At 37.0% G+C, this 13,885-nt stretch overlaps 1 pseudogene across 1 annotated transcript; it reads left to right on the top strand.

The window, feature by feature from the left end:
* The first annotated feature begins 4,126 nt into the window (after positions 1-4,126).
* LOC143546686 (uncharacterized) lies at positions 4,127-7,449 on the top strand (annotated as a pseudogene). Its single transcript, XR_013137636.1, has 2 exons — positions 4,127-4,146; positions 5,676-7,449. The product of XR_013137636.1 is annotated as an uncharacterized LOC143546686 (transcript).
* The last annotated feature ends 6,436 nt before the right edge of the window (positions 7,450-13,885 follow it).

Here is a 13,885-nt window from a genome sequence, read left to right as displayed (position 1 = left end):
TTAAAATCGGTCCAGGTTAGTCAATAAAAAGTTAAAACCGGTTTATGATCGGTTTCGATTCGGGTTGAAACATATTTCATGAATAGTGACGATCAGTTTTGGTTTGGTTTTTTGATCGGTTTTGGTTCGAGTTTTGGTCGGTTTTTGCCCGGTTTTGGTGCCGTAAAGTCTTGATTGGGCAACTTTGCGGCATCGTATTGGTCCTTTTTTCTTTGTTTTAGTCACGGTCCGTAACAAATGTAACGAAAACCGACCGAATATAAAATTTGTTTTGTTTTGTTTTAGTTATGATACTGTAACGAACATGATAGAAACCGACTAAATTCGAGTAGACTCAATGCGTTTTATTTTAGTTCTAATACCGTAATAAACGTAACGTAATCGACAGAATGGTGATTTTGTTTGTTTGTTTTTGTTCTGGAACCGTCACGAATGTGACATAAACCAACCGAATTTGCGTAGACTCATTGTCTCAATGCCCGGGATCAACACGTTTGGGTTTTATCAACGTCCGAGTTTTACTGGCTGCGCCACCCCATCACTCCACCTCAAATTTTATTCTATTTTTATTTTGGTTTTAGTTCCGGTGCAACAACATATTGAACCGCAACCAACTGAATTCGTGTCGACTTACCGCCTCAACACTCGTGACCGACACCGCTTGGCTTTTACTATTGCCCCAGCGCAACGCACCGGGTAAAACACTTTTAGTATAAAGTAAATCTGTGGCGCCACAAAGTAAAATTTGTACGTTTTTGTATTTCAGCATATAGTTTTGAGTATTATCAACGGCTTTAATGGTGGCCTGATGGCTATTCTAATATATGTGAATTCCTTGATTGGTATTCCACCTAGGTTAGAGTTTCTAAGACTACAGCATAAGGTGCTAATTTTTGTTTTTAATGTTCATTTTTTAGTTGGGCTCATGGCTATGTGGAGTTGTCGTTGTTTTGTTAGTTCTAAGCCGCCTCACGCGCAGGCTCCACTATTATTACAGCTCATAAGACGCCTCGCGCGCAAGCTGTTATTATTCTTATAGCTCGTAAGACGCCTCGCGCGCAAGCTTTTATTATTCACACAGCTCATAAGACGCCTCGCGCGCAAGCTTTATTATTCTTATAGCTCGTAAGACGCCACGCGCGCAAGCTTTATTATTCATACAGCTCATAAGACGCCTCGCGCGCAAGCTGCTATTATTCCTATAGCTCGTAAGTCGCCTCGCGCGCAAGCTTTATTATTCTTATAGCTCGTAAGTCGCCTCGCGCGCAAGCTCTATTATTCTTATAGCTCGTAAGTCGCCTCGCGCGCAAGCTCTATTATTCTTATAGCTCGTAAGTCGCCTCGCGCGCAAGCTCTATTATTCTTACAGCTCGTAAGTCGCCTCGCGCGCAAGCTCTATTATTCTTACAGCTCGTAAGTCGCCTCGCGCGCAAGCTCTATTATTCTTACAGCTCGTAAGACGCCACGCGCGCAAGCTTCATTATTGTTATAGCTCGTAAGTCGCCTCACGCGCAAGCTTCATTATTATTACAGCTCATAAGACGCCTCGCGCGCAAGCTGTTATTATTATAGCTCGTAAGTCGCCTCGCGCGCAAGCTTTTATTATCCATACAGCTCATAAGACGCCTCGCGCGCAAGCTGTTATTATTATTATAGCTCGTAAGTCGCCTCACACGCAAGCTTCATTATTATTACAGCTCATAAGACGCCTCGCGCGCAAGCTGTTATTATTATAGCTCGTAAGTCGCCTCACGCGCAAGCTTCATTATTATTATAGCTCGTAAGTCGCATCGCGCGCAAGCTTTTATTATTCATGCAGCTCATAAGACGCCTCGCGCGTAAGCTGTTATTATTCCTATAGCTCGTAAGTCGCCTCACGCGCAAGCTTTATTATTCTCATAGCTTGTAAGTCGCCTCGCGCGCAGGCTTTTATTACAACATGTCACCATCATGAAGAAAACCTCCCAAAACTCAAAAGACAATAAAGACAAGGCCAAAGAAAAGGGAAAAAACCGCCTCACACCTTATAAAGTCCAGCGCTCCACCTAGACGCTTACGCGCCCAGGAGCAACGCTGGACTTGGGGGGCTTGTAGGGGTATGGTACTAAAACCCGGTTCTACGCCCTAAATCTATTATGTTTGGCTTATTTTATTACATGGACTAATACAATGTTATTGGGCTGAGGGGGTTTTGTGGAGGTAACCCTAACTGGGCTAGGCCCATTAGGGTATCATGATGGTGGCCATGAGGCTCTCTATATAAGGAGGTCTCCACCTCCTTATTAATGGGTCATGCTCAATAAGAGCCACCACCACTTTTTTGTGTCTGTAAACAAGAGATTCCTCAGGATTTCTTAGCAGTCACCTCCACACCCCCGAAAAACCATTGCAGGTTTCAAGCAGCCGATGAAGAAGATCAAGACGTGGTTCGTTCATCTCAAAATCCGTGGAAACATCGTCATGGATCAGGTCAGATTTCATTTCGTGTTTCGACACCTACCGAATCCTAGTTTTGTTTTTAGTTTCAGTACAATAACGAATGTGACGGAAACCGGTCAAATTTTCGTAGACTCAACGCCCGGGATCGACAATAGTCAGGTTTTACCAATGCTGAAGTTTCACCAACCGACGTCACCCCATTGGTCCACCTCAACTTTAAATTTTTTGTTTTGGTAGTGCACATAACCGAAGCCGACTGAATTCACCTCGACTTACCGCATCAACGTTTGAAACCGACAACACTTGGATTTTACCACCACCCGGTTTTACCGACCTGCGCCGGGTAAACCTCTAGTTATTAATATACGAAGAATAGATTAGATAAATGTTAAGACCGTATAAGCATATGTTTATTTTGTTTTAATCGTGATACAGAAGGAGGTCATGTAACCTATTACTTCACTCTTTTTAAGGATTCCTACTAAATCTAGTAAACACTACGTTCACGTGAAATGTATAATACGATTCTATGGTTAAAATAGAAAGCTTGCATCAAACATGTCTCTTTTGAGTATAACCTATGTATGAACTCATGTTTATACAACCACTCAATTATATTCAGAAGTTATTTTCATTGTTTCTCAGACCATCCGTACTCAACGCGTTATGGCTGCGTTTTGCCATATAACGCCGAGGGCACACCACCGTTTTAGCTTGGTTTTTTTGTGCGTTTTACACAAAACGCAGGAAATGGCTCGAAATTCAAAAAATATAAACGTTGGAATTGAGCCGTTGGGATAAAAAAAATTATCTTTTTAACTAAAATCTACACTATAAATACCAACCTAAACCTCATTTTTTAACACTACTCTTCTACTTCTCTACCAAATATAACACAACTATTTCTACTACAATACTACCAAAATGTTTCCGAATAGCAACCAAAATGTTCTCGGTTTCGGTTAATTTGCCCGTCAAGGCAACGCAAGCAACCAAAATCCACAACCGAACCCATCTACCGCCCCGATGCCAACCGTCCCCGTCCCTCAACCCCTGCATCCGTTCGACGCGCAAATGGCCGCGTACATTTGCATATCTAGGAAACTCTATACCAAATATGGTGCCCGGTTTCCAAAACCCAACCACAAACATTTTTGCCGGTTCGGGTTCCCAACCCGATGATGAGTTAATGTATTTTTTTATTTTAATTTAGTTTTTATATGTAAGTTTAATGTATTTTTTTAATTTTATGTTTAATTATTTAAATGAATTACTATTTAAAAAAAATAAAATTAATAGTGACTGGGCGCCATGTGACACATAATGCCTGGGGGTGGGGCATTATGACTACACCATGTTTTTGTATAAAGTCATAACTCTGACCGGGCACCACGTGACGCATAATGCCTTGATTATGGGCTTTATGACAGAAGATGGTTTGACTTTTAACAAAAAGAAAATGATACAAAATACAAAAATTATAAACTTGGGCCACTATCTTTGTTTAGCCTACAAGGATTGGAGTAAAAACTATTGGGCCGTCACACATGACCTGATTATTAAGTTTGTGAATGTGACCAAGATATTATTATTATTAATTTACACAACAGAAGCGTTAACCGCCTCTCAAACCCTACATAATAATAATAATAATAATATTCCTACCTCCTCCCTCTTGGCTTCAATTATAATCAACCTAACCTACTGGTATGTTTTCTTTCATTTTTTTTAATCATTTTTAATCTGTAGGTAGTCGAACGATGCTGCTTTTGTTCCTGTTAAAATGTCCAGTTAGGTTACAAACTGATTTTAGTCTAATTGATCTACAACTATTTATTTGATCGAATCTGATCTTTGCTGGTTCTGTTCGTTTTCAGTCTAATCGTGGTTTTGTTCGTGTAACTAGTATAGAAATTTACCCAAATACCGGTTCGTTTATAGGTTGGTTGTTCGGGTTTATTCGGGCTGGGTTGGACGATCAGGTCCGGTTAAACAGCACACTCCTAGTTGAAGTTTGTTGAAATTGAGTTAGGCAAACGGTATTCGATTACCTGACCTGTATCGTTGAATCGACCCGAAAACTTTTATGTCCAGTTGTATGAAATTAGAGCATTTAAAAACAGTGAACCCACTCGAAAAAGTTCATGGATCCGCCACTGATACTCGATGCAAGCAGATTGTGCGGAGCTTGTTAAAAAGTGGACTATCATTATGCTTATTTGTTATTATTTATTTTGAACACAAATTGTTGACATAAAATATAGAGTTAGGTGCATACATACTTGATATATAGCATGTTTCTTATTTTTCAAGTCTCAATAATCCCTTTGATTATGCACATCCAATCACCTTTAAACATACAATATTCGTTTTGAGTTTGCATATGATCTGTTTTATATATAGACAAAGAAAATATGCTGCAGTTATTGCATTGGCAAAAACCATGCCAAATGTCTAATAATGCAATCACATTTCATTGTTTTACCTATGAGCACAACAAGTTATTACAGCCCGTTAGCTTTATACCAATTTATCCAAGACGTAGAAAACCAAGTTTTACTTTTATAATTACAAATTGCTTTGCATTAATTAGTATCTACCATCTAGTTGAATCATGGTTTTGCACTAATCAGTAACAACTACTTCAAGTTGTAGCATAGTTGTTAAAATCGAGCGCTTTTTGCGCTTAAGCGCATTTAAAGCGCCAGGCGCATTAATTGCGAGTTGCATGCCTCAGATATTTAAAGCGCCATTAATATGTTCCCAACTTCCCATGCATGTTAAATATCATTTAAACAACCTGTTACTATTCTCTAGGAGTACCTAAAAATCCACTAAAGCACCGTAATCTTTTCCCAAACTTCCCATGCGTATTAAATATTATTTGATTTCAGTTACTAAATGATTAAAATGTTCAGAATTTGTGATTAGATTTTAGGTTTTTAATGTTTGGAAATCTGGATATTATGATAAATGTGTTAACGGATCAAATTGTTGTTCTTGATAGTTAAAATGAATGTTTATTGAATTAAAAAATTTGTTTTTTAATGTGCGCTTTTTTTTTAAAATCGGGCGCTTTTTTTGCGCTTATCGCCTGGGCGCTAGGCCCAGCCTCAACACTTTCGAGCGCTTATCGCATTTGATAACTATGAGTTGTAGACAATAGCTAAAATTTTATAAATAGTTTAGACTGTTTTTATTAACTCTTATTTATTTTGTTGACTTATGTTTTTCAGAAATGGCCGGAGAAACAGGAATGTTTACAGTACAGCAAACCGTAGGAACCGTCTTATGCTGCAAATGTGGAATATTAATGGCCCCAAACGCAGCCAACATGTGTGTCAAGTGCCTTCGTTCAGAAGTCGACATAACCGAGGGCCTACAGAAACACGTAACAATAATTCACTGCCCTGAGTGTGACTGCTACTTACAACCACCACGAACCTGGATCAAAGCGCAACTTGAGTCAAAAGAGCTGTTGACTTTTTGTGTCAAACGACTAAAAAACCTAAACAAAGTCAGGCTCATTCATGCTGAATTCATCTGGACCGAACCACACTCCAAACGAGTCAAAGTCAAACTCAGAGTCCAAAAAGAGGTCCTTAACGGTGCGGTTCTCGAACAGGCTTACATGGTCGAGTACGTGGTTCAAGACCAAATGTGCGAGTCGTGTTCTCGGGTCCAAGCCAACCCAGACCAGTGGGTCGCTGCGGTCCAGCTCAGGCAACACGTGTCCCACCGACGCACGTTCTTTTATCTAGAACAACTTATCCTCAAACACGATGCTGCGGTTCGCGCCATTCGTATCAAACAAATGGACCGCGGTATCGACTTCTTTTTTTCCAACCGCAGTCACGCGGTTAAGTTTGTCGAGTTCATTCAAAAAGTCGTCCCGATTAAGAGCCGTCATGATAAACAACTCGTGTCACAAGATACAAAAAGTAACAATTATAACTACAAGTACACGTTTTCAGTCGAGATTTGCCCGATTTGCCGTGAAGATCTCATTTGTCTCCCTCCAAAACTCGCGTCTAGTTTAGGAAACTTCGGTCCGCTTGTCATTTGCACGAAGATTAGCAACAGTATTGCGTTACTTGACCCATTAACACTACGGGAATGTTTCCTCAGTGCTGACCAATACTGGGGAGCCGCATTTACGCCACTTCTTTCATCGAAACAGCTAGTGGAGTATGTGGTTTTGGATGTTGAGCCGAGTCCGAATGACCCCGACGGCCGGTCAAAGTATGTGAAGGCGGATGTACAGGTGGCGCGCGTGTCGGATTTTGGGAAGAATGATACAATGTTTATGGTGAGGACGCATCTTGGGCGGTTGTTGAACGCGGGTGATTACGCCCTTGGTTATGACTTACATGCGGCTAATAATAATGATGTGGAGATTGATAAGTATAAAGGGCTTGTGATTCCAGAGGTTATTTTGGTCAAGAAAAGTTATGAGGAACAGAGGCTGAAGAAGCGGGGGAAGCCTCGGACTTGGAAAGTTAAACAAATTAATATGGAAGTTGATGTGAGTGCGACCCGGGGGCGGGCTGATGAAGAGAAGAATAATAATGAGTATGAAGAGTTTTTGAGGGATCTTGAGGAGAATCCTGATATGCGGTTTAATATTTCGTTGTATCGGAATAAAGAGTATGTGAAGTCGGAAATGGGGTCGATGACGGATGGTGAGGATGATTTGCCTACTGTGCCTTTGGAAGAATTGCTTGATGAGCTTAATCTAAGTGATGAGGAAGGTGGTGATGGTGATGGAGGTATGCAGGAGTAAGTGTTACCGAATAATTTTGGTTTGATTTAAATGTTTTTGTTGGATTTTTTTCTAGTGTATCATCTAGTTTGTGAATTTATGAAAGTTATATTCGGATTTGGGACTTTAATCTATGCTTGTTTTGTTAATGGATTGGTGTGTAGAGCGTTGATTCTGCATCATTGTCTGGTTATGTAATGGAAGTTACGAATGATTATATATTTTTGTTTTTATTTCAAACTCTCGTTACACCGGGTCAAGTTTGTAATTTTTGTTAAAACGTTATAATTTTGTCATAGATAGTTGCAGAAAAATATAAGCATAAGTGCAGAAGGGACAGACAGTTGCCTTGGGAAAAGTTTCAAACATGATTACAGATTCGGTTATAGTGTTTTCAGGTGGCATTTTACATCATGTAATTCCCAACAGATTTTTTATACTAAAAGGGAGGCTTTCTGATATGGCTGCAACTGAAGTGTTGTTCAAAATGAGGTGTTTTTGAGGTTTTTGCAGACCATTTTCTTCTTTGTTGCTTCTGTCCGTTTTAGGACATGGTTGCCAACAGGAAGTTGGTTTATACAAAAATTGCAGCGGTGTGTCAGGTCAGTCTTTGTAGTCGTCGGTTATGCTCCGTAGTAATATGTTGCCTGCAATATATATGTTTGTAAGTATTGTTGTCATTGCGTGTAAATCAAGTCTAAGTGTTTACTTGAGTTACCCAAAAAAATGTCAATTTTGTGGTGGACAATCACTGTCTAGCCTCCTTTCGAGGTGGCGATTCGTCTTCAGCAAATTATGATTGTTGTGTATGTTAGTTTCGTTTTAGCAGATTTTAATATTCTAAATATGTTTACCTGTGGATGGGTCCTTTTCTTGGATCCTTGTGCATCTTCATCATTTTCGTTAACCTATTAACTCCAACTGTTGGGTTTGTCAAAACCATATTCAATGTCAGATTCCAACAACAAACGTATTCATATGAAAATGCAATAAACTTTCACTTACAAATCACTAAAGGTCCATAAGTTATTTTTTTCTAAATTGACTATGTTGATCACAAACTAAAAAAACTAAATGCATTGCTACCAAAACACAAAACACACATTAAAAAGGAAAAGAAAATGCTATCAGGTTTACCAGAAAAGTGAGAACTTCAAATCAGTAAGAATCCGAATTTGTTTTCTGTTTTGCGGGCTACCATAGAATGATGCCAGTAACGATGTCATGATCTTCACACACCCTAAACCACACAAATCAACCTGCACAACACAAGAAAAGTAAATTCTTCAAAAACAGAAAAAAAAAAGATATGCATTGCAAACCATATCAGTTGTATCGGGGGGTGCCTTCCTTGTAGCATATTAAAACGGGTAATAAGCAAAAGTTAATCGTGTCATTGGAAGTCAATATAAATAGTGTAAACTGGATATAAATGGTTCATGGTTAATAATTTGCAAGCGTGCATAATTGTCTTTGGTGTAAAAGCAATCTGTGAAGTTCAAAGCTTATGGTATGGGTGACAACAAAAAATTATGCGCATGGGCAATTCTGGTATTTACAAAAAATTGACAATACAGGTACGTCCAAAGTCTGAAATGAACTAAAAAAAGGACTTAAAAAATTTGCACCGACATTAATCGTTTAACAAAACATTTTCTAATCAGATTTTGAATAGTTATGAACTAAGACATGTGGACCACATCGCTTACTTTATAACTATCGAACCAAATATGATTACAAAACGATACTTTAGTAAATGGCTGTAATGTAAAACGAATAATTTGGGTGTAATTTTTTAAGTCGGTGCAATCCGACAAAGAGTTAAAAAGTATATGCGTTAATCATGAAAGGAACCAAACTGCAACGTATCATCAGAGTATTGAACCAAATACAAACCTCCTAATAAACAACAGAAGACACTTTCAAAGAAACATACACGGCTACACTGTCATGCTGCGTGCAAAGTTAGACATAAGTTATCATCTGTCAGAAGTCAAAAATCATATTGTATTTTGGTTGATTTTTAGGCAGTAGGTACACCTTTACTTAATTACTTAAAATCTGGCTTGAAAGATTATTAAGTAATCACAAGACATAAAAATCTTGAATAAGATATATTGCTACCTCTATCTAAAAAGTAATATAATATAAACTGAGTGAAAAACATGAAAACCAAATCATCTTATCACAAAGACATCGTATAAATACTTTGGAAAAGCAAAAAAGAAATTGGATAAGTATTCCAAAATCAAGGCCTAGTTTCGAACATCTAATTAATATTTTAAAAATAAATGAATCAACCTTGTGAATATCTTTCGTGAACTAAATTTGTTGGTGCCTTAATTGCAGAGGCAAAGAGAGTAACAAATCTGGGGCCTTTTCTAAAAAAATTCAGCTCGTACTTTCCAAAATTTTATTCGGTTCAGTTTAGATTCAATTAAATAGATACACTAAATTCAAACTTAAATCGTTTTACTTCTCTTTGAATATTCTATTTTATGATATAAGCTATTATATGATTTGTTTCTTAAAACAAACCAACCATAATGTATATATGTTGAAACACTTTATTAATGTAACTTGATCGGATGATACCGCAAAACATCTTGTGGACAACAATACACACATTGGTCATTTTAAACATGGCCGTTTACAGTTTGTTATAATGTACGTATATCATCTTGCTTTAGAGAAAAAATAAGCAGTTAAAATAAGATAATGTTGAATTTTAGCTTGATTAACTCATAAACAAGTTTTAACTCCAAATAAATTACTGCATATGGTCATGTTGTTATTTTTTTAACGACATATGCACAAGTTAGTGAATAAATCTTTAAATTAACTTTACTTGAAAGACTAAAAACCCTTACTAAACTAATCTATATTGTGAGAAAAATAAAATGTTTTAAAAATAGTACAAGAAAAATGATTTACTATAGGTCATTTTGGGCTTTTAACATGTTTCCTTTATTGGGTATTGGATAAAAAAAAATATCAAATATTCAATGAGGATGGGAATCGAACACTGGTGGCCAAGGAAAGAAAAATCAGGAGTAGTAAGCAAACTACTGCTGCATCAAACAAACATATTGTTCCAGAAGTCACAAATAAATATAATATACGCTATATATAGTTTTTTTTTTCTCCAAAAATGGAGGCTTAAAAATTCGGGGGCCCAAAGCCCTAGCTTTAGTTGTTTAGTATTTTGGGCCGGCCCTGCTTAATTGTAAGCTGCATTAATAAGAATCAGAAGTATATATATAACAAGTTAAACTCAAAACCTAAAACAACTGGATAGAAAAGAAACAAACCGGAAATAATTTAGGAAGAACAGAGGGACGTTAGTGATGATGATCAAAGCCACGATCAAAAGAAAAGGGAAAGCGGTAGCCGGTGTAAACAGACTTAAATAAACCCAGAATAACATATAAGTTGATTGATATCATCAAATATGCAAAATAATCTACAAACATGTATGTCAAATATACTAATAATAGTAATGTTCATAATTCAGTATCCATTTAAGTGAGCCTGGACAAAATCATGAACATCTAATCTATAGATGGTTTGACTTGGGTAAAAAAAGAATGATACATTTGGTTTTGTGATAATTAAGGTAAACAAACTAACTACTGTAAAATGATTTGTTGTCAGGGTGGGTATATTCTTTACTTCGCCGAGGACTTTGGGTGAGCTCGGTGTGTGTTTCGGTCCAATTCAGATCGGTGTGCATCTCACATGTAACTGTCAAGTACTCAGGTGTCAACTGTGTGTTGTCCCGCTGAAATAATTCTATCTTGTGTAGTTCGTGTGGACCCCGACATAATCTGACATCACCTTCTGGGCTGAAATCGGCTAACCTTGACATTACCCTGGTGTTCTTGTGCCTCTGTACTATTTTTGGTGGTTAATGAAAGTTCTTTTTTGCTAGTATAAATATAAAAATTGGGTTATGTGAGTCAACTTAGATTAAACGAGTTAGAATGAGTCCAGTTGGTCAAAATTAAACATAGGGTCAGCATCGCTTATAAAATATTTGGTGACTTAAATGACCTAATGCAGCACAAGCACAACACCAACGGCCACCAGATGAAACACTGCTGAAATTATTAATGTTAGGTTTTAAAGACAACCCTACCGGCACCACCACTTGGATCACAACCACCAACGCCTGCGGTATGGTTTCCGCCGTGGCCACTGGCTATAGCTCGCAGTTGTCATAAAATGGATATAACTGGTAAAAATGCATTGGTATTTTTCTTTCTTTCTTTCTTTCTAAAGCAACGAATTCCAACTCGATCTAATTTTGGTTCTATTCACTTTTGACCCAAAGAGATGTGACGCAATTTTAAGCCGGCTCATTCTAACTTAAACTCAATATCTCTTTAACTAATTTTAACCATAGATGCTTTTATAACTCTTGGCTTATTAAATACTTATTTATTATAAACTAGTTTTTATCCCTATATTACAGAGTTGTTTTATATTATTCGTTTATAATATTTATATATTTTTTGGATTTTAATTTTATCTATTGTAGGGAAGTTAATAATATACTTAGAATTTGATAATGAAATAGTTTCACAAATAGGCCTGTAAGCAAACCGAACGTTCGGTGAACTGTTCGTGAACCGTTCGGCGTGAAGTTCGTTTATGTTCGTTTATTTAATAAACGAACGAACATGAACAAAAAATATGTGTTCGTTTAACTAAATGAACGAACATGAACAAATGTTTCGTTCGTTCATTTATGTTCATGAACGTTCGTTTATGTTCGTTTATGTATTAATAAAAATCAATCAATCAATCATACCCAGTGAAATCCCACCAATAGCATAGCTATAAGTAGGGTCTGGGGAGGGTGGGATGTAGGCACGCCGTACCTCTATCCACATGGATAAAGAGGTGGCTCCAGAGAGACCCTCAGCTCTAAAGTACATATGTATGAAGCAATACAAAGGAAATCAGAATTCAACAGTAGTAGTAATAATAATAATAATAATAATAATAATAATAATAATACTATCTAGATATGTCATCTGTTTAAAGGTTTTATATTTGTTAATTTGTGTTCATTTATGTGTTTTCAAATTTAAGTTTGTTTATGTTTGTTTGTATTCAATATTCATTCACATTGGTTCGTATATGTTTATTTATGTTCGTTTATCTTTGTTTAGTTATGTTTGTTTAAATTTTAAACAAACGAACACAAATGTCCATTTTTAAATAAACGCACATGAACATAAATATTTGTTCTTTGTTCGATTAATTATAAAGTTAAATGAATGAACACGAATATGCTATTGTTCGTGTTCATTCGATTCATTTACGGGCTTTCAATATTCACATTGATGAATACATCGGTCTTATTCTCTAGCCTCTACCGATTTTATTTTTGTTCGTTTGTGTTCGTGAACCGTTCGTGAACACATTAATTTTCTTAATGAACGAACACGAACATAAAATCTCGTTCGGTAAGTGTTCGTGAACCATTCGTGAACACAATATTTTCTTAACGAACGAACATGAACAAGGCCTTGTTCGTGTTCGATCGGTTCGTTTACAGCCCTATTCACAAATAAATGAGATATTATTGTAACACCCCGACCAAAGGCGGATTATACATCGGGGCGCCACATATTGTTTCATTACTCGTGACACTATTGGGTGTCAATATTTAATAAATACATTCATTCGCGCACGCGCAGAGTAAACACAAGATAACATAAATCATTATAAATCAATATATTATAAATCATAATATTCGAACAGCAATAACTTGTCTTGATACATTTTAATCTAGGTCCAAAAGTAAAAACGTCCTACGTGTCCACAAGCTCCAAATGTAGCTACAGCAAACCTGAACATGTGTTAAAATAAACGTCAAACACTTGCGTGTTGGTGAGAAATCAAGTTTAATACAATACATAGATAACCATAAATCTGCGCGCAACATGTGTATGTCTGGTTTTCAACAAGGGTGTAATCTGATCGGGACCAACTCTAAGATTCATAGACTGCCAGTGCTCACAATTGAGCTCACAAACAAGACAAACTGTGCATGTGCAAACAAAAGAGAAAATCATAAACGATAGTTCTCCCGTGTTCATCTAATGGTACCATGAGAACTGCGGAATAGACCGACAAGACGGTTAATGATTCACACATACAAATAAACAGCCAAGTCTACGTCCTCAACACATGGGATACTGCGCGACTAAAGTTCATAAACAGTTTAAGACTCTAAGTTTGTATGAACACATGAACATCCCAAAACATTAAAAGCAAAAAAAAGGGATTAGGTACGAGATTACTCACTTGATAAACGATGCGGTGTAAGATAAAGCAAGAACCAACTTTAAACAAGCACAAGTTAACCTATAAATAAGATTATTGTTTTAATGATTTGTTTTAAGTCTTGATTATAAGTTTGCATAAGTAAATTATTATATATAATATATATATATTACCGGAAAAGCAGGGCAGAACAGGGAGGAAGACGGAGGCAGAGAGGAAGACGACAGAGAGAGCAAGGGGCAAGAGAACAGGAGAGATTAAGTGTTTTGTGTGTGTAGTGTTATGAAAATATTATTATTATTTATAGGAAAACCCTAGGAGACATAATCCCTAGAAAAGGGGAAAGGATCTTTAACAGGATCAAGCAAAAGATATCAAAAAGCATAA

The sequence above is a fragment of the Bidens hawaiensis genome, unplaced genomic scaffold (genome assembly GCF_021521415.1).
Source record: "Bidens hawaiensis isolate Kalapana, Puna unplaced genomic scaffold, B.hawaiensis_p1.1 tig00014412_1, whole genome shotgun sequence".
NCBI classification, from domain to species: Eukaryota; Viridiplantae; Streptophyta; class Magnoliopsida; order Asterales; family Asteraceae; genus Bidens; species Bidens hawaiensis.
The sequence above is the reverse complement of the archived record's forward strand: the minus strand, read 5'-3'. Positions and strand labels throughout refer to the sequence as shown.